Source organism: Acanthochromis polyacanthus, chromosome 11, assembly GCF_021347895.1.
Source record: "Acanthochromis polyacanthus isolate Apoly-LR-REF ecotype Palm Island chromosome 11, KAUST_Apoly_ChrSc, whole genome shotgun sequence".
NCBI classification, from domain to species: Eukaryota; Metazoa; Chordata; class Actinopteri; family Pomacentridae; genus Acanthochromis; species Acanthochromis polyacanthus.
Genome location: NC_067123.1, coordinates 33,694,179 through 33,717,004, shown reverse-complemented (window position 1 = coordinate 33,717,004; position 22,826 = coordinate 33,694,179). Strand labels below are relative to the sequence as shown.

At 40.9% G+C, this 22,826-nt stretch overlaps 1 protein-coding gene across 1 annotated transcript in view; it reads right to left on the bottom strand.

Annotated features, from left to right (window-relative positions):
- atxn1a (ataxin 1a) overlaps window positions 1-22,826 on the bottom strand; it is a 103,722-nt gene that overhangs the window by 55,289 nt on the left and 25,607 nt on the right. Inside the window, 1 exon segment of the mRNA XM_022209441.2 lies at window positions 11,723-11,886. The gene's annotated coding sequence lies outside the window, so the exon portion shown is untranslated.

Below are 22,826 nucleotides of genomic sequence, written 5' to 3'. Positions count from 1 at the left end.
GTGGGGACTTGGTGGGGACTTAGACCTGACTCTAGGCTATCTCGGTTGGGACTCGTGTCACGGTGGGGACCTAAAATGAGGTCCCTAAGGGGGGAAACAGTGTTTTCTTGGCCATGTTGTTGTTACTGAAAAAGTAAAAGTGCAAAAACGTTTCTTTAGGGTTAGGCATTGTTTTGGTGTTGGTTACGGTTAGGGTTAGGGTAAGGGTTAGGGGTTAGATATGAATGGGAGTCAATGGTAAGTCCCCACGGGAATAGCAGAACCAGACGTGTGTGTGTGCGTGTGAGTGTGTGTCAGTGCGTACGTGCAGCTACGACACATGCTGGTATTCGTAATGATGTACATGTGTGCGAGTGTGTGCGCTCACGTCGTTCACGGTGACCTGCAGCAGCAGCCATCTCTGTTATGTAATCCTTGCTGTCAAACGCATTCACACACTCCTCCACACATGCCGAGACACACACACACACACACACACACACACACACACACACACACACAAGTGCCTTCAAACAGCTCAGAGGTTATTCTCCAGTCATGGTGAGAAAACTCTGCATGGTATCTCAGCACAATCAGGAACGGAGCGTTTCTCCCTAGCAGGTAAATAACTAACCAGTGTAATTAAGTTAATGGTTCAAGTCTGAGGTCTGCTGTGCTCTCATCACCATTTACACTAATAGCTCTATTATTTTAGGGATGACAGCCTGCATTAATCCATGCACGTCTTCTAAGAGGACTTTACATTACAGATGCAGACTTATAATTATGGTATTTTAGAACTCTTATAAAAGTCTGCTTTTCATAGTAACAGTGATTGCTCTCCATTATAATCATGACAATCTAGTAACAGAACAACAATAAAACTGTCCCTTTTCCAGGCGAAAACTCTTCTTTTCACACAAATATTCCCAGCGTGACATTATGGCAGTTCTTTCCTCCCTCACCGTTTATGTTCAAGCAGCCGCCCACACACCAGTCAACACAACCTACAGTTCTGTACAGTGGCAGACTCACGGCATTGTGCCACGCTCTGATGTGTGCATCTACGGCTATCACAAAACTGGATGAAGTCCCATCAGAGTGCAGCACAGCGGCACTGAATTATTGCTGAGAGGGCCTGTGTTGTACAAATGCATTTCATGAAAGGTCTAGGGATTTCAGTCCAACAGAGAAATTTTATTTGGAGGAGAAATTATGAAAATATGTAAAGGACAGAGCATCTATCTTCAAGAGCCAAATCATTTTCAGGGAGGTATTGCATGTGCAATATCGACTGAACAGATATATAAAGGGGCACGTCTGGAGCTGGACTGATTAGTGTATTAATTGGCTAGTCAGTCGTTCCAAAAAGAATTGGCACCACTAAGTAAGTGAATCATTTCTCAAAAAAACATCTTCGACATTTGATGGTTTCAGCATCTCATATGTGAGGATGTGCTGCTTTACTTTATTCTAGATAATAATATATTGAATATCTTTGGATTTGGTCTGTATTTGGGTTGAAATAAACATTTTAAAGACGTCTATTCAAGCTCCAGGGCAGCAGTTCTAAATCTTCTTGACTCACAACCCACACACACACACAACAGCACTGGGACATATAGCGCACAACAACCCAATGCAAACACCTTGATCGCTCATGAAGTGTATGCAAACAACCTTTCGTCACTATCAAAAACTCTACTGGGAGATGCACTGTGTGCTGACAAGCTGTTCACTGCTTTTTGGTGCCCTGATGTTTTCGCATATGATTACTGTCAGCCCCACAGCTAAGCAAGTAGGCGTTAGTGCTGTGAAATGGAGGAATTCGTATGACTGAATTAGGGGATGTATGTAGCGCTGTCCATAGTACTGAAACGGAGCGGAGGACCTCGATAAACAGGCAGGCAGAACACTTACTTCAGTTTTTCAATTACCGCTTTGTTTTAGCTCCGTAGTTCTCAGCTCCTTAGGTTGAAACAGTTCTAAGGGTTTGCTGATGTGTGTTTCATTTCCAAATGTATCGTGAGTTGAACTGGTTTTAGGCTTTCATATGCATGCACTTCTAAACAAACAACACAATATGAATATTCTGCGTTATGTTTACCATGAAAATCCACTCTGCAGGAAGTCAGGTTGATAACTGACGGATCTAATGGAACTGGGGTTTTTTTGTTTGTTTAAGTTGATGTTGCTCCTATTTGACTGTCAGATGACACAGCTGTTGGCCCGAGGCTTGAACTGGGATATTTTTTCTGAGATGTGGTCACTTAATAGTCCTTCCATGTAATAACTGGTTGCAGCTGCTTGGTTAAGTCTAACACTGTGGCGGAAAAGCACAACAATGAAAAAGTCTTTTTTTTTGTCTTCTTGTGTCCAATCAGGAATTCAGGTTCAATGAATTCCTGATTGGAGCATGTTTATGAGACATTTCAGGTCTCATAAACATGCTCAATATTCTTTTAGAATTCAATTTATATACCTGTTACAGGTGAAGTAACGTATAAAAAACATCTCTGGTCTAAAATATGCTATTTTTTATTGTAAACCCTCTGAACCCAAAACCCGTTGGTTGGTTTGAATAGAATGTTTGTTTTATAAATTGACAAAATTACACCATTTATCATGGGAAGAAATTGAAAAGACTGAATGTTTAACTTTCTAACAGCCAAATCTAAGCTTATACATTGAAATAGTTCATTAAAATCCTTTCCATCAACATTGCTCACTGAAAAATTCTCTCAAAGTAAACAGTTTGCAGTAACACAATTAAGTAAAAACATAAAAACTCTCCTTGGCAAAACCAAGAAGCAATGGCTTTTTGTCTAAACTGGGCTAAGCTCCAGGCTGTTTTTACACTAAACAGATAATAGACAAGTTCAGAAACAAATAAAAATGTAAAACGTAATAAAATATCTAAAATGTGTAGAGGCATCAGTTTTTCTACAGTACTGATAACACCCGTGTACACTTGGAAAAAAAATGTTCCAGATGTTGATTCAAAGTTTTTCCATCAAAAAAATCTGAATGTTCATTTTTTTTCCTTCTTTAATGATTCATGGCATTACAGCTGTCACACTGCACAGACAAGATTTTAGAGTTCTCTCTACTTCTAGCCAGGATTGTAGTGCTTCCATACAGGTGCAGGACTTTATATTATAAAAACGACCCCACAGTGATGTGGCAGAAGCAAGAAACACCCAGAAGCTGCTTGTGGAATTATGTTGTGACCCATTCAGGATTCAGCTTTTTTTTTTTTTTTTTTTTTTTAAACATTTTTTACTTTTGTTATTTTACATTATGATCTATAATTTCTAATATAAGAATGTGATATTTTATCAAACAAAAACTGCAAAGTATCTGGTAATGACAACAAACTGAGTCTTCACTTCACTTTATTACTTCTTATTTCAATAACAACAGGCTAGAGCACCCAAAAAGCACAAGTTTCAGCATTTTTACAGAAGGTCCAGCTGGTAATAGTTGGACTAGCATTTACTCTAAACCTGAACATGTCTCAAGTGGCCATGCAGAATACTGTCTTCTGGCTATCACCCTGAATTATTCCATTAAAATTCCTCAACCAAAGCCCATACGCCTTTGCTACACAATTCAGGAAACCACAGGGCCCCAAGTTCACTGTACTCCCCAAAGTGAAGGGAAACTAGTTTAGCTCAATAGGCTATTAGCCTCCACCTCTCCACACATTAAAGGATTGAATTCAAAGCATAAGTCTAGAGTACATATAGGAATACTGGTAAGTGGCCATCCATCAGCACTTCCATTCAGACCGAGCTGACAATTTTGTGATGGGTTGGTACAAACAGCGCTATACAGAGCGAGTGGAATGGTTTGATGTTTTTACAGTCTATAGGAATCCCACAGGAAAACTTTTGTTTGTGTTCCATAGCAGAGATCTTTACAGGAGATAAGCTCTTGTAAGGAACAAGTGTGATCCTGCGGCCATTGGAAAGTCACCAAGGAATATATATATATATATATATATATATATATATATAAATATATAACACTGTATATATAGAACCACAATGAACTGCACCTGACTGTTTTTTTCAATGGAATTATCACATATGGTGGGGGGGTCGTGATTGAACGCAGCTGCTCAGGCATCATACAGCATCAGATCACTAGCATTGTACTTACTTGCCAACCTGTTTTCCAATTTAAAAAGTGTCTGCTTACCCATGCTGACCATTGGCTGTTGCGCTTGAGAACAGGAAAATCAACATGAAATACAGTGGGGGGGAAATAAATACAGTATCGGCTAATGTCAACAGTACTGCGGTTAGCGATTAAAGCGAGGGGAGACACGAGGGGGAAGAGAGGGTTTGGAGGGGAAACAAGAGGAAAGTGTGGCAAAGTCAACGACAGCGAGTAAGGGAGAGCCGTGCAGAGAAAAGCAAAGGGGAAACTGACAGAAAAATAAGGACACATAGAAAGATGAAAGGGAGGAAAAAATGAAAGGAAAGCTGACAAAGAGGTGAAAAAAAGAGAACAAGATAACAAAGGAAACAAGGCTCAGAGCCGGAGTAACACAGAGAGAGAGACAGTGAGATATGGAGAGAAAACGGTAGGTGGGAGTGAGTGGGTGGCGAGAAAGATGGCACTTTATCATGCAGCCTAGTTGTAAAAGCAATAAACTCTCTATAGGTCTCAGCATAAGGACTTCCCAGGCACCACAAAGGCCATCCCCATTCATCTCACTAAAAGCTGAAGTTGCTGAACTGAGCTCGACTCCTCCTGGGGAAAAATGTTTGTCATCATGAACTTCTGACTATTTCAGAACACCCAGGCACACAATCCACAAAAATAGCTGACAATATTAACCGGTTTTCTTTGTTGCTTTTTGAGCTGACGGACCATTTGCTCTTTTCTTCTTGTTCAAAGGAAATGAAAATGAATGAAAGTCTGATATGGAGCTGAAATCGAAGAACAATTCTTACTGTACCTAATTGCTCTTCTGTGTAGAAATGGAACCTTTAATAGTTGAACTAAAGTCCAAAGCAAAACTTCATTGCAGTGCTTCAGATATAGTCTGTCATGACTTGTATCTAAAGAAGTTCCATGCATAACTGCCTTGAGAACTACGATAATCAAAATAGCGTACAGACACAAAAGGAAATTATTCGTTCCAACGATCATATAGATGACATTTGAGCCAAGAAAGTGTACACCTACTGCTTGACTGACAGCCAAACCTGTAAATTATCTAATTTGCATGACTTTTCAATCCTGTCTGTAGGTAATTATCATCCTTTGATGTGATCACTCCTGTCAGCTGCCACCCACCTCGTTCTCATCGCTCCTCTCAATTGTCTATATCTCTTATGGTGCACTTATACCAGAGGTGTGATTGCATTAAGGCGCAGAGAGCGAGGGCATCCCAGGGGCCGCACTAATGTACAGAACAGAATGTACAGAGTGGCGACTGTGAAGGAGAGCGAGAGAGAGGCTGGAGTAGGGGGGCATCCATTACTATAATCATTTTACCTCACTTGAAAAGGTGCCTCTCGGAGCAGGTTGTGTGATAGGGAGAAGACAGAGAAATACAGCGAGTGAGGCATGGAGAGATGAGCGCAGGAAAAAGCCTCTTATGACTGTTAGTAAATCTAAAGCGCAACTTCATTTTTCAACCGTTATTGCTTTCTCGCACGAGCACCCAGAGCATCTGCACAATAACCAAAGACATTTCAGCGGTATATTAGCGTCCCCATAGCGCATTTGTAATATCCTTGAGGTATCCGGAGACGTGCATTTTAGATGATAGCAATTAACAAGACCAGTCACGGCTCGACAGCAATCGCAGCTTTTAACATTATTTTCTTTTCAGGTTAAAACACACGACTCATAAATCAAACACACTAATTTCACAACCTGCTTACTACCAATGGAGTTTGTTTCGTGCTACTATGAATACAATAAATCCCAAAACAAATGTCTCACTAAAGCAATATGTTGCTCCATGCAAACAATGAGGGATATCTTTCAAAGCGGGGGAGGAGGACAGGGAATACCCTGAAGGAATAACATCTAATGCAATCAGATTGCTCTGGCCAATTAGTCAGCACTAGCCCAGCCAGAGATGATGTCAGCCATCATTACTCACTGCTTAATGCTATAAAGCAGAAGAGAATCAAGAGGAAACAAAGAAAAGAGCAACAAAAGTGGGTCCGAGTTAGGACGGACAGTGGATTAGTCACACAAAGACAGACTGGCACCCACAAAGAACAGAATAACACGTCTTACTTTCCTAAAATACAAATTTTATCTGCTCTTAAATAGAAATGTAGCAGCAAATGCTTGGAGATATTAAGCCACGCAGCATAAAAACGATAAAAAAGATGCAGGCGTTCACCCTCATTCCCTCATACAGAATGTTCCGGCGCACGTATGGTTCATTAGTTATGACCTACAGCAACATGTTTTTTCCACGCCGACGGGTGAATTGTAGTCAGTACCCCACAGCTCCAAATGACATTTTACTTGCATATGTATTCAGCATGTTACGGTGCGCAAACTACTTCCCTCTAATATGTTTACACACTGTGCAGTAAACACACACACACACATACGGATGCAGACATGTAAAGATGAAAGCATAAGCTGTATTAACAAACATGCTGACAAGCATTCGGAGACTCACACGCTTTTCTGAAAGACACACAGTGATGTTTATCAGGAAGCAGTAATGGAGCACAGTGGTTACGCTGACTAGCTGATTAGCTCCTGAGGGGGAGGCCATTGGACCTCTTGTATTATTATAAAGCCTGACTTCAACATCTTCCCTACATAAACAGAATTCTACTGTATGGAACATAATGAGCTGCTGCTGCTGGGGTTTACTGTAAAAACAGCTTTTCACAACACACAGCCTTTCCTACCCCCAGAAAGCTCCTTTTATGATTCCATTAGCTGTAATGTGATATTTGCTCACAAATGTCTTTACAGTGGATCTGTGTTTTGTGATACATATTTTTTTTTGGAAACAAAAAGAATAGCCTTGGTGGAAACATTAAAAACAAATTTTCATTCCTCTTCTCTCGGTGAGAGCATTCAATCTGCTGAGAATATCTCACTTTCTATTCATTCCTCCACGCTTCATTTCTCTGCCTCCTCTCCTTTTTGTGATTCAGCCACATCCAGCAGTCTGGATGAACTCAGTGACACTGGGTAAGGTAATTAACTAATTGTTTAGCGCACAGAGACAGCCAAAGTATGTGTGTATGTCGGAGAGCGTTTTTTTGTGCAGAGCGGTGCCATGACAAGTAAAGACATCGACACAAAAGGGAGACTGAGCGAGAAACTTTGGGGTGGGTGGAGGGGACGGAGAGGCGGAAAAAGAGAAGGAAATAGAGAGACACAAGGAAAGAAGAAACAAAATCTGTGATGAGCCTCGGTTTAATTAATTCTTTGTCTGTCCACTATAAACTAAAAGCGGATACTTTCATTGTAGGATAAAGTTACCTCATGCTTGGTAATTCCACTAACTTCTCTTTTAATAGCTCTTAGCTCATCCTCTCTTATCTTTTCTTTTTTCAGTCCTGATCTCCCTCCTTCCTTTCCTTTCAGCTGCTGTTGCAGTTGGCAGTCTCAGGTGTGTGTATATGTGAGAGTGTGTGTTTCCTTTGCTCTCCAAACCCAATTCAATCCTACTATGAGAGCGGGGGCCCAGATCAAATAAAGCAGAGCGCAGCTATTACAAGAAAACAGAGAAGGGGAAATCCATGCTCACACACGGAGAGGGAAGGGATGACCTCTCCATGTACTTAACCCTCTCAAGGCAGCAACGTGCCTCATGTGCAACATGTTCCTCACTACAGAGGACCTTTAAAAGGCTAAAACAAACACCACGTTTAGTTTAAGTGGAGCACTTTTCCTGAATCTGCTTAAACTTTCTTGGTGTCAGCCTGTGACTAACCTACTACAGATGTCAAGCAAAATTCCTTTTGTTGGTTTATTTTATATTGAGCATTCAAGGAGCGACACCCGCTGGCATCGCTGGATATCTAAAGGCTCCTGTGAAGCTTTATTATAAAAAAGCAACGCTGGGTTAATTAGTAATTTGACATCTCTGAGATTACTGCGAGTCGTTGCTGCAGGGTTGCGTTGAATCTAACCACGGGAGAAAGAGTGGGCGGGAGTAATTTCAGTTTCAAATGAAAAAAAGGAAAAAAAATCAATCTGTGAAAATTGACTGAATTCATATAAAAGCTGTCAGATTCCCCCTGCAAGACATAAATAAGTTTATACTCTGTCTCTTGGCATAGAAAATGTCTTTCAGTTCTAGAATAATAAAGTCAAGCCCATTTTGCAAACTTGCCCCGAGGATGATCTGAATTTAAAGTTATAGTCAACTAGTAATGTGAGGAACTCAATGAGTGGATCAACAAAAAGCTTCCGGTACAGCTGACAGAAGGAGGACTTTGTTTTTAATTTGTGTAAAGAAAGTACATTCTGAATAAAGTAGACATCTGACAATGAAATAAGATTTTAAAAATTGTGACACTTGTTTTTTTTTTGGACTATAATGTTCTTTTATCCATATATAAGGAAATGGCTTTCCCTATAGGATCCAAATTAAACAGCTCTTCACAGGAAACTAGTAAAATAGATAGAAATAGATAAGAAGAGCTCAGAGTCGAACATACAAATGCTGTGAAAAATGTGCTTTGTCTGCATGTTTCCAAGTCGTTTGGTTACAGTGCTATCTCTTTTCCTTCTTTTGTTTTCCATTACGTGCTAAACTCAACTCAAATCCAAACAATCCATTTAAATATTTATTTAAAGTCCCACTCTAGTCACTGATTTAACCCCTGAAAACTCCACTCATCTCTAAACCGTTTACAGTAACAAGATTTTGTAAAACACAAAAAATTCCGCCCTCCTTGGTGCATCCGAGAAGCCATGAGTGACTCAACTGTAACCAGCAGTCACATGACAGAAATTCTGCAACTTTTTTGGCTGAACTGCAGGCTGTAGTATTGGGAACACCTGTGAGAACTTGGGGAAAACGTTGCACATACTGACACCAGGTTTTTCCCATTTTTGTGCAATAAATAATCAAACAAATTGAACTTTTGTTTTGCTATTCATGGCATTATTATTTTGTTACACTGCAGAGAGGACAACTGAAAATCCCTTCATAGTTGCGCTGTTTCTACAGATGTGCAACACTTTTACATTGCAGTGAAAAATGAGCCCACAATGAGTAGAAATGTCACAGAAGCTGAAAACGCTCAGAAACTGTTTAGCATTCAGAAGGTTAAGCAGCATTTATTGTTTTTCAGCTGGAGCAGGCTCAACATGGACTCACAGTGGCAACACAGGAAGACACAGTAGCGACATCTTAATAACAAAATAAAAAAACAAGTGCACTGCAGTATGCGACTTCAGCTGTTTAGTAACAAGTTTACTGTATTCTGCTGGTGAACTCAGTCTGAGTCATGCAGGAAACAACCTCAGGCATGTGTCAAACATTATAACTCAAATCTCAGATGATTTATACCACATATTCTGACTCGCCGTCTTTAACTTCTATACAGCTTTTCCAGACAGTCTCTATATGGCACGCCAGCAGCTATGCCTTAAAGACCACTATTTTACCGCCCAGTCTAATTGTCGGAGCTTTTAGACTGTCACCCTTCCATCTGCTCGCTTCTGAGGGTTTCTGCTCAGAGAAAGGCAACTGTCAAGTGTGAATTTACACAAGACAGAGAAAGCATAAAAAAGCAGGAGGGAGTGAAATGTGTAATTTCCATTCAGAAAGACTGATGGCTGAAGAAAGAAAGCGAAAGAGAGCGAGCAAGACAGCGAGAGAGAGAGGAAACCGAGGGAGCAGTTCAAACTCAGAGAAAAAACATCCAGTAAGGATACTTTATATTCAGCATTTTTACTTAATTATCCGCTTTGTTTCATCTGCATCTTACCTTGCCTTTAAATTTTCTCTCGGCAGCTCTCCTTTCTCCCCACCGCTCCTCTCTGAATTCTTACAACAATAAATTAATAAACTAATTAGTCTGTACTTCAAAATATATTTGTAGAGTTATGAAGCAAGTCCCTCTGCACAGTGAAGTACCTCACAGCAAAATCTAACAAAGCTGTTGGTGAGTCAAGTACAACTGCATGTTGCTGTGGGGCAATAAACAGAAAAAAAAACTATTTCGTCAAAATCTAAAGCAGGCACAGCTCAGAAGACTGCAATGTTTGCCATTTCTTTTGACCTAATTAAACTTCTGAACGTCTTTAGCCTCATTGAAAGTGATGCCAAAAATCCTATCCTTACTATTCTGTTCGGAAATATATCTTCACCATAAATATAACTTCCCATCTGAGGCACAGTAAGCAGCAGGAGGCAAAGGAGACAGAATTGGTCAGAGTAGAGTTTTAAGGGAGGGGAGGGGAGGGGAGGGGAGGGGAGGGGAGGGGAGGGGAGGGAGGAGAGGAGAGGAGAGGAGAGGAGAGGAGAGGAGAGGAGAGGAGAGGAGAGGAGAGGAGAGGAGAGGAGAGGAGAGGAGAGGAGAGGAGAGGAGAGGAGAGGAGAGGAGAGGAGAGGAGGAGAGGAGAGGAGAGGAGGAGAGGAGAGGAGAGGAGAGGAGAGGAGAGGAGAGGGTGTCGATGAGACGAAAGGCCGGGATTGGCTTTCTCACTTCTCTTTCAGTAAAGCCCCTCTATTCATTCTCCTATCCCTCATAGGATAGAATGAAGCTTCGACATACAGCTGGTGAGACGGAGATAAAGGACTGGCGGAGGAGCTTCAATAGACACAGTGGAGGGCGAGGATGCAGAGAGGAGTCAGTTCAGTTAGAGAATGGGTGGAGAGACGACGGGTTAGAGGGAAGAAGGGACGAATTTATGTGAAGGCTGAGTGGAAATGCGTCATGGTGGGAGGGTCAAAGTGAAGAAAACAAAAAAAATCAGACATAAAATCACATGAAAGAGAGAATAGGAGTTTAGACAAGCTGTAGTTTATTCTCTGGGCCACAGAAACCCACACACAGTCCACCCAAAGCACAACTAAGTACCTCGGTTCTTACGACTATACCACATTAGAAGTGTACTGGAGACAAAACTGACATAATTTTTAAAAAAAGGAGTCAGGTGAGTCCCATTTGCTATCATTGGTCGCTTAAGGAAATGATACAGTTTAGTGTTAGTGCATGTTTGTCCACGAGGAATATTACAAATGAAACAAGAGGTGTAAACACGAAGAAGAACAAGCACCTCAGTGTCCCCTTATGGTGCACCTTATGTATTTATCTTCTCTAGCTTTACATGAAAGTGCCCAGGAAAATTTAAAAAAAGGCTGAGTATTATTAGATGGAACTGCAATTTGATGTTGTTTGTAATAACTAATGATGAGTAAGGATGAGAAAGAGACATTGTACATGGAAATATGAACAGAAAAGTTACTGTGTGGCTGCTTTGTTTACTAGCTTTATAATCGGAGGCTGCCAAAGTACAGACAGACATAAGCAAAACAACACACCATTTCAATAGGACAAAACTCCAGCAATCAAATGCTGATTCATAAGTGTTACCATGGCTACCAAATGATGTGGCAGAAAAAAAAAAAAATCATATATGCCTCATAGAAGACATCCCTAACCCCATCACAAAAGACTGTGGTTGACTTTCTGCAAACAGGCAAAGAACCACCACAAGCAAACGCACAATCTTGTTTGACGTAAATCATACACCTGTACACAAGCACCTCGAGTCCTACCTGAGCAGAGGAGGCAGAGCTACTTGGGCGGAGTAGGTGGAGCCTGCTGCTCAGCTGACAACTGACTGGAGCTGCACTTCCCGATGTGAAGTCTGAAGGGAAGCGTCCCAGATGTCTGCGCCGTCTGTTCACGTCCGTCTGTCTGCAGGTGTGGTCACCATTCACTACAGAGAGACAAAGAGAGAGACACAGAACATTAACATCACCTTCAAAGTGCTCTTTACTCTCTTCTACACATCAGCAGGCAACATTATTACCCCGATATGATTACAGAAATCTCACATCTTGCTTTTTCTAGTTCAATTATTGCTGTATAATAACCAAATTCCATGCTACGCAATTACAATCATCAACTTAACCTTCAGATAAGTGTTTCTTTCCACTAAATGGTTCACTTTCAGTTTTAACCCTCTAAAAACCAAACAGTTTCCAGGTGTTCATTTTTTCTTTTTTGCTCCTGTCGCATTTTTACTCATTGTGGGCTCCTCTATGGAAACAGCACGAACATTTGCAGAAAATAGAGAGAACTCAAAAGCATCTTTTCTGCAATATGACAAAAGATATTTTTTTCTTATTTGTTTAATAAAAAATGATAAATGCCAAGAATTACTATGTTTAACATTTCATTCCAAGGGCCCACAGTTGTTGTTAATACTACATGGTTCTACATACTATAAATGTTTTTCTATCGACATCTGTTTGGTTCCATATCAGCACAGTGTTTACACAGCCTGCAATTCATCCAAGTTCACCTAAATAAAGTCCCTACATTTTAAAATTTTTGTCATGTCGCTGTCGAATTCTCAGTCGCTCTGATAAATCTCGTGTAAATTAGGGCTGGACCCGAATATCTGAATATTCGTTCGCTACGGCGGTATCCAGATATTAATTTTGGTATCCGAATATTCGCCCACTTCGGCTCATCCCGTCGTGTTCGGTTCATCTCGGCTCATCCATTCGTGTTTGTAAACACGACCCGAATGGCCAGGTGGCTGCCGACTCTGACGTCACGCTTCACTTCGTTGCATAAACACAAGACAAGATGCCGAAGACCCCCGCTGTTTGGGAATTCTAAAGTTTAACTGAAGACAAAACGAAGGCAGTGTGCAAAGTTTGCGTCTGGGAGACCAGACGAATGTATCCAAATACTCAGGTGGGTCTCCTCCAGTCTGGGAGACCAGACGAATGGATCCAAATACTCAGGCGGGTCTCCTCCAGTCTGGGAGACCAGACAAATGGATCCGAATATTCGGGCCGTCTCCGACACATCACCCCCGCCCCTCCAGACGTTACGGCGCAGAACGAATATTCGGATATTTGTCTTTAATAGGGCTCGAATATCCGGAGACCAGAAACCACTATTCGGGCCAGCCCGAGTGTAAATGGTTGATTTTTGATCAATTTTAATTGAGACGCAGAATTAAGTGAATGTAAGCACAGAGTTGAATAATTTTGGTGAATCATACATCATTCCTGCAAGGACAGCCAGAAAGTTGGAAATCCAAACATTCTGTCCGTGTGATAAGTGGTGTCATTTTGGTGATTTTTTAAAAGATAACACGCTCTTCAAGGTTCAGAAGGTTAATGACAGTTACTTATTAAGAAATGTGAACACACCACGAAAGGAGATCTTCAAAAACAACTTGTTCAACTCATTACCTGTACCCCGATGCCATTAAAAAATTCAATATTCTGTTTGGTTATTTCTCAAAATAAGCAAAAGAGCAAAACTAATCTTTCAGCACTGAGGTAAACTGAATTAATAAAATAACACATCAAAACAAACAAACCTATAAAGTCACCATTAGTGTGGTGTTATGCAAAGTATTATGATGCGATTACAATCAAATTCTACACTTGTCTTCAGGAGTAATAATGAACGGGTTTGCACATTCATACTAGTAATGTGTCGGCTAATACTAGTTGCATGTCGATTGCTGCCACTGGCGACATGTAATACTTGACTTTCTTGACACAGTCTTTGGTAAAGTGGACAAACACACAACCATCACACATGCTAGTGCAACTTGTTCCTTCTTGATCCTCATGTGAGTTGGTAAAACTCAAACCATGTGCATTTGTTAATGTCTGTACTTGTGATTTTGTACAGTAGTGATCACCCTCTGTCTGCTATTCCCTTTCTCTCTGGCTCTCTTAAGAGTATTCAGAACAAACACCCATGCTATTTATACGCTCACGCCCATCAGCATGGCAACCACGCTTTGTTTACCCACATGAGACACTGGTTTGAGGCTTATGTCCTCTTTTTTTTTTTAACAAAAACATAGCTATTTGGAGCCATTTAGGGCTCTTTCATGAACTTGGCTCACTTTCCGGTGAGGGCAATGTTTCACTTTGACCAAATGCCTCCGGTAAGCTGAGAGCTATTATGATGAAATGGAAAGCTGGTAATAAAAGTAGTACTTTTGTGGAAACAAAAATTAGCTTCTGTGTCGATTCCCTCATTGTTTGGCTGCTTCATAGCTGACAGAGTTGTAAGTAATTTTACACCACAAATGGTTCGTGGTTTTTCAAGCACTGATCATCAGTCACCAAATATGGGTCTAAGGACTCACTGATGTCATCTGGTTTCGTCATGACAGTTTAACAGCTTTGTAAAGACATTGTTACAACACATTTGTGTCCAAATGGCTAAAAAACACTCTCTTCTGCTTTTCTACTGTGCATTTACATTATTCAGGCAAATAATGCGATTTTAGGCCCCATACATCAAACACTTAAACAACCAAAAAACATGGTTTAGAAGTACTGCACAAAGCAGTCAACCTTCAATTACTCGGGTGTCATAATCTGAAGCAAAATACTATCAGTTTTTAAAGCCTCCAGGTGTGAATCTGATGCTACATCCACATTAATACATTACTGTTTTAAAACGCTTAATTTTGGCTACATTCATGCCCAGCGTCCACACTACTCTGTCCTGTAAGAGACACTTCTAGAAACACTTTTGACTTTGCTTTAGTTTAAAAACCACAGCATTGTGTTGAGACGTTCGGAAACAATGACGCAGACTCCTGTAAGTCTTATCAGTCCACCCTTGTCCCTTTCCTGATTCGTCACGTCTCTATCAACGACTCCCAATCTATATTTTCCATTGCCATGACTGTTGTATACTTGTTAAGCTGAGTCATATTAGAAGTTGCTTCTGTTGCTTTTCCCTGGTTGGTAGTTGGCAAATAACCCAGTGGTTCTGGGTGCCAGCGTCCAGGAGTGATTTTGGGGTTGAACTAATGGGAGAGTGAGAGATGAGACTTTGGAGCAACTCCCGTCTTTGGTTTTAAGGACAAACTGCCAATTACCTCAAGTTCCATGTAGTTTTGGACAACCCACCAACCACATAAACAAAAAAGCCTTGAACAAGAACTGTCTATGAATGCTATCTGTGCCAGCCACTAATTGGTTGCACTCAGTCAGAGGTAGTCGCTGTATACTGACCAAAAGGAAACTCACACAACCCAACGACAACTAAGAATGTGGGTTTTATGTTTAGAGCCGATACCGATGTTGACTTTTGGTAATGAACAAAGGCCGATAATTGATATTTGGTCCCAATATAATATTGGTCTAACAGTTTAACAGTATGTGATAACAGAGAACCTGTCATTCAAACTAGACTTTATCAATAATAAGAGTGATTATAACTGACTATGTATAACAGAAATAGGAGTTTTTAAATTAAATTAAGTTTTTAAATGAGGAAACTCTCCTCTGTTTATGTGGGATCAACTGTGATTGAGTAGTTTGTCTAATGCTGTTACTTCTGCTGTTCATCGTTATTTTTAAATTTTTTCTTCTTACATTTTTTCACTATCCTATCACTTTTATTGTCCATTAAGGTCCATATCCTAAAGCATTATTAATTAATGCTTTCCAGACTCTCTTTCAGGGTAATATGCGGCTGTCTTCTAACTTAGCTGCTAGTAGCCAATTTCCTGGTTTGTGGCAACGGCTTGTGTTTCTTGTCCAGTTTTTGCAGTCTCTGCTTGAGAGACTTTGCTGAGACCACACAGTGACAACAGACAGAGATCAAATCTGAAATTGAGCATTTAATTTATCAATAGTCAGCAAATAAAGATATCACTACCGCTAATCACAAAAATGCCAAATATCGGGCATGATTTTCGGCCAGGGCCATAATCGGTCTATCCTTATTGTCAACCAGGCTTTTCTTAGCATGCACACTTTATGTTAGGGAAGAGATTAGCCTGAGAAACACCGCAATTCAAACTGACAGTCATGCGCATAACACGTTTGTGTTGTTTTCAGTAACAAAGGAATCCCTAGTATTACTGTTCTTTCTCCATAGGATTTATTTACAACTAAGCAACCAACTCTCTGCTTCTTTCCAGTGCACATGAATGATCATATGATATTAGTTTCTAAGCAGGTTAGTATGGAAGGAGATCATTTCTGACACAGTCCTAAAACAGAGATCATTTTCATTTTAAGACAACACACTGGAGATATATTGGTCCTAACTTAACTTTGTGACTATGTTGCGAGATGTACGTGAAAAGGAGTGAGTTAATGTTCCCTGAGCAAATAAAATGAGCCATAGTGCCTAATTTGATGCACAAGCACAGAGAAAAACACTTAGAGCACCCATCCAGTGCACTCCTCTCATTTTCAGCAACCCCGGAGGCTGTTACCACAGCGACAAAGGCATGTCCCAAGGTCACAGGGCAGAGCCGAGCATTAAGTTGAATGCTGAGACAACGCATCGCCTCGGCAACATAAAATCAGGTCAGTTGATCATGTGACAGCAAGGCCCTGGGGACAGAAACTGATACTAAAGCCCACTTTTTTTCTTGTTTGTACTGAGTTGACACAAACTTCAACAAATATATACACACACAAACATGCAGGCATGTGAAAGCTGTCAAACACCTGGTGTGCACATGTATGCAGGATCACATACAGGCTCACAAACCCACAACAGCAGAAAAAGTTGCACAAACAGGACAAAAGAAAACAGACATTAAGATGAAACTGATTATACAGTTTTATCAAAGATGACACACTATTTGTCTGACATACTATGAAGAGTCTTTGAGCGTCTCTGAGAGAGTGAATCGTTGTCTGTCACAGTGTGGTTGATAAACACAAGATCAGCTCAGCATCTGCTTCATAACCCCTGACTTGTTGTGACTGTCATGCTATTTGTGTCAGTGTATTCATACATACATATATATATATATATACACACACACACACACACATCTAAATCGCACTTATCAGGAGATATAGTTGATGTAGCTTTTTGCACGCTTGACATTTTCAGCACATACACAGTGGATTATTATCTACGATGTCATTCATTTAAGGTTGGATATTAGCTGCACACTTGTTTTCCCCTCAGTTTAATATTCTGAAACTGTAAAAATTTTAATTCAATTCAAAAAATCCTCTGACGAATAAAGGAGAGGAATCAGTAAAGACATCCAATCTGATCTTTGTGTGACACTCAGTGCCACATAAAAAGACCCATTCTAGCCAACAGCATAGAGGTTATTAAGTTCTTTCAATGGAACTTGTGTTGTAGTGACTGCGTACAATAAAAAAATTCCTGACCTTCAACCACCAAACTGTGTAGCTATATTTATCTATTCTATTTATGGCTTCAAGTGTGAAAAGTTTGCAACCGGGACTGAAAACTGGTTGCCGACTCTGCAAAGACACACCAGACGTGGTCTAAAATGCTAACATGGACTGATCTGGCTTTAATCTCTAAACCCAAAAACAAGCAGCAGTTTGAAAACTATGTAATTCTTTTTCAAAAAAGGCCAAAATTATATGATTTATCACAGCCAGAAACAGTATAAATAGAAAGAATCGCCAGATCATCCACTGCGTCCTCTCTGATGAGCTGTTCCAGCAGGAAAATCTAACCTAAGAATCACTTTATTCTACATGTTTCGTTTTAAAATTCACTACAAATTAACAGTTTTAACTAACCAGAGTCTGGAAAATTGAATTCTGCGCATTTTGGTGCAAGCATGAAGCCATTAGTGACCCAGATGCAACCAACAGTAACCTGGTAAAAATTCAGACACTTTTTAGATGAAGTGGCTAAAACTGCAGAGCACACAGGAGAGAATGATGGCATCACACTGAAAATAGAAAGAGTGAAAGAACTACAGTATGTATAGTCACCGTTTTTAAAGTATTGGTCATGTGAACAAAACAAAAACAATGCTGCACAGGAGAGATATTTTTCTGCTTCTAGCCTTGGTTGTGCTGTTTCCACAGAGGTGCAGGATTTAATATTGCAGAAAAAAAGAGTCCATATTAAGTAACAACGTGACCGGTGCACAAAAAAAAAAAAGTTCAAATCCTCTTTTAACCTGTCTCCTCACATAAATCAATGTCTGTCTCTGGTCAGTTTGGGGAGGTCAAATCAATATGGGACAGAACTTTCACCTGGATTCACCTTATCTGTCTGTTTCATGTGGTCCAACTGTGGTGTAAAGTTTGCACATGAACACAAATAAACACACGCATACAACCGCAAGTTTTTCTTCCTACTCAGCAACCTCGGATTCAGTTCCCTGTCTGTTGCAAACGGCGCTCAATAATACTGACAGCCGGGGAGTGTGCGAGTGTGTGTGTGTGTCTCCATGTGCACCTAGGAAATTGTGCACTGCCCCTTTCAGTCTGCTTTTCTATTGGTCTCCTGGCTGCTTGGATGGACACACTTGCATGAATACACACACACACAGTGAGCACAGCTGTCAGCAGAGAAAACAGAGCCATAGGTGTAGCATACCTGTGTGTGTGTGTGTGTGTGTGTGTGTGTGTGTGTGTGTGTGTGTGTGTGTGTGTGTGTGTGTGTGTGTGTGTGTGTGTGTGTGTGTGTGTGTGTGTGTGTGAAGACCTTGGAAGTGAGGACCGTTTTGGAAAGCAAGGGCACTTTAGGACAGATGTTCAAAGACCTATTTGAGGGTTGTGACTTGTTCTTTGGTTTTTTTTTTTAAAATTCAGACTAGACTTAGGTTTAGATTAGAGTCAGGGTAAAGGTTGAGGTCTGTTTGGGATTTAGTTGTGATGGTTGAGGTTAGGGCTGCAACTAACAACGCGTCGACGAGTTGTCTAAGCACGATACGTCATCAAAAGCGGAAGTGAGTGTGCAATGCACACACACAAACACACACACACACTTCTACTTCTATTTCTGTAAAAACAATTCTGAATCAAATACATACATTCCCTTGCCTTTTACTTTAACCTCAACTAGGGCTGTACCTAACGACGCGTCGACGAGTCGTCTGAGCACGATACGTCATCAAAAGCGGAAGTAAGTGCGCAATGCAACAGAAATTCCCTTCCGACCGGAGCGCGGAACACGGACGAATGTCGGTGCTGCATCGTGCATGGATTATGTATGCACGCTGCAGCGCGGACGTCCGCGTTTAGATACAGCTGTATGGGAGACGCCAGCGTGTCGTCAGTTGCTATGGTCACGTGGTACAAGACTGCTACTGGTTGGCAAGAACCGGCAGTAACATAACGGCTTGCTACGAGAACGGTATCGGGTTTGAAACAAATACGTACAGTTATCGCTTTTCATGAATGAAATTGCACATGTATTTACCACAGTGGTAATAGCGTGTGTAGTTGTTGGTTGTACGAAGCGTTTTGAGAAGGGATCAGGCTTGAAATTTCACCGAATACCGATGTCAGGAGAGAGAAGATGGCGGTGGCTTCAGCCATCAACAGGAAAAATTGTACCCCAGTAAGCAGCAGAGATCGTGTTTGTGGCTCCCACTTTTCTTCAGGTAAACTATTCAACAGTTTAGCATGTTTAGTATGTCTAACTTGAGCGTATTTACCAAAAGATATTGATTTAGTGTCGCATCCTTCGCGTGAAGCGATCTCTACACTTTCGGTTTGGTTCAGTGTTGTCATGTGTTACCGATCGCTTTTTAGGCGATGAAAGTACACTAAAGTCGAATGAAGCATATTCAATAACATCTCCTTAAGCCAGCAGCCTCCTATTTGTAACCATATTTGTTTCTGTATGCGTCTAGCGATCGTTTTTTAGAATTGTCCTATTTTCGATCACCAATGCTGTTCGTCTGTTACTGTTACATAGAAGCCATACTGGAGACAAAAAGTACAGCAACTTCTTGACGTTTCTTTGACATCTTGTTGAAGATTAACAGACAATATATTATTTTTAATTCATAATTATATATTTTTGGGTGGGAGAACTGCCCAGCGGTGTCAATCAATTAAAAATAAATGTCGGTGAAGGAAATGTCCGGCCACAATGAAGGATCGTCAACCCGCCCAGTCTTCAAATTGTAGGGATCTGGCAAGGTTTTACTGTTTCCCTGATGTCTCAGCTTACTCACGTATATTTGTCGGGCCTCAGGTGATAAGGATTGAGCATAATCGGACAATTTCACGAAAGGATAGTTCGCATTGCTATCATCAGCCATTGTTCCTCTGGTTCCTCTTGCCAACCAGCGCCGTAATCACGTGACTTCGTGACGTCACTATTTGTAAACACTGGCGTCTCCCATAGTAAACGCTGACATCCATGTTTACGATAGAACGCGGACATCCGCGCTACAGCGTGCATACATAATCCATGCACGATGCAGCACCGACGTTCGTCCGTGTTCCGCGCTCCGGTCGGAAGGGAATTTCTGTTGCATTGCGCACTTACTTCCGCTTTTGATGACGTAACGTGCTCAGACGACTCGTCAACGCGTCGCTAGGTACAGCCCTAATTGAGGTTAAAGTAAAAGGCAAGAGAATGTACGTATTTGATTCAGAATTGTTTTTACAAAAAAAGAAGTAGAAGTGTGTGTGTTTGTGTGTGTGCAATGAGGAACAGGGCAGTATCTGTAGCAGAATTACACCCTGACCTAGCTTGTGTTGTTACTACTTCTGTCATTGACACCACTGACACTGCTACTAGATAAAAGGCACTCAGAAAACTAAAATGCTACCTACAACTTTCTGTCACACTTCATGCCAGTTCAACTCTTCTACATATGTGATTAAATTCATTAAATCTTTTTTTGGGGGAGGCTAGCAGGGCACTCTGTTCTCCCTTGTGGGCATGTTTGGCTAAGTAAGCATGTCTTTCCTTGTGCTGTTTTTGTACTTCATTTGTACTATTGTAGATGGGAAAAAAGTTAATCCCAGGAATAAAAGGAATGGACCGAATGCCAGAAGGCAACTGGCCTCAGATGGGAATTCTCATGAACTGGTGATTAGTTGGCCATTCTGCAGAATTGTTACAAACAAGCAGTTTTTTTTCTTCTTTTAAATGTGTCATAAGAGTAGGCTTCCAAGGACTGAGGAAAGTGCAGCATTGCAAAGTTCTTGGATTGCACAGTAGGCTTTGGGTTCACTGGCTGAACATAACAAGACAAGCAACCAACTGGTCGGCAATAGGATAGTTATTCAAACACAAGCCAGTCTGCATCTGTTCGCCTCATTTCATGCATGTAAGAGGTGTAATTATTACGCCAATGACTGGAGTAAAAAAAAAAAAAAAAAAGTAATGAACATATACAATGAACCGTATCTATGCTGTATAACATCAAGTTAGCAAGTTGTAATAATTAGGCTGCTAATAAAATGTTTACAGAGGAACAGTCTACACGAATGACTGCAGAGCCCACACTCTCAGGTTGTTTTTAGACATGAACTGCAGCCCTGAACTTATCTAGACATTACCCAGAGGAGCTTTAAATGAGAATGCAAATATCTGAAACAGCTAGACCCAACAACAAACAGACTTTACACTGCCACCTCCCTAATACGCAGTCCATGTACCAGTTGACCCATGCGTGAAGAGAGTGGGTCATTGTCAGGAGAATTCAAAGCAAGTGAGTCAGAGCGTTGATGATGTTTTTATCTTGGTACTGGTGTAAAACTGGAAGAATACAAACACCCAAGGGAGAATGAGTAGGACCACTTACGAGAAGAAGCCAGGGAAAATGTCTAGCTCAGGGGTCGGCAACCTTTAACACTCAAAGAGCCATTTCGACCCGTTTCTCACAGAAAAGAAAACACCGGGAGCCGCAAAATCCTTTTGGCATTTAAAATGAAGACAACACTGCATATATCGGGGTTTTTTTTTTACCTCTATGCCTTTGTTAATCAGTTGTGATTAATTCATTACAAAGCCTCTAATTAGATGGATTCATTTTTTAATTGTGTCCTTCCACTAATATTTATCTTACTTGGTTAATGTCATTTTTGCTCCTGGACCTCATATGTTACATAATGTTAGCTGGAAATCAATATTTTGCGAATGTCTATTTAACTTGTAACATCTATTTATCTTAAACTAATAACTTTTCTCCGGTAAGTCGCTGCCCTATTTTCCAAGACGACACTCCTCTGACTCTCTGACCTGCTGCCTGGACATCGAGCCGTGTTCTTGCGAGTAATGTGTATCACCCTATCATGAGTACTTCTGACTCAAAGACAAGATGTGTCTTTCTTGGAGTGGAGCTTTAATATACAGGCTTGCCATTCTTGAGCATAAAACGATGTGAAACTACAGTCGTTGCTTCTCCAGGAGTAAAACAAAAAAAAGGCATGAAACGTGTGGGAATCAGAAGCTCTGTGTTGTCTCTCTGCATCAGCTTTGCGCTCTCATGTCACAGGCGCAGCACATCCGGTGGAGTGACACGTCAAAGTAAGAGCGGTAATTTCACAATAAAATTCTCTATATTAAAATGCATTGAAACGCGCCTGAAAGGCAGAACAATGTATTTTCCAAAGTTACAGGGAGCCACAACAGAGGGCTGAAAGAGCCACATGCGGCTCCGGAGCCGCGGGTTGCCGACCCCTGGTCTAGCTGGAAAGATTTGAGAAATTCTGTTGGTAGGATCTGAAGCCTAAAACAGCGGATTCAAAGAAAAGGGAAAAGACCCGGTTTGTCTGTGGAAACTCTGAACAGCAATCACACAGATGGTTTGAGAGAGGAGTGACAGAAGCAATCTCTGTTAAACTGAAACAGCCATCTTTAAATAGAGGAGGGGTCTACAGCTTGTCAGGTACTTATAATGCAGTCTTGGAAATTCTCCCTAGAAATTGACCACGATTAACATCTTGA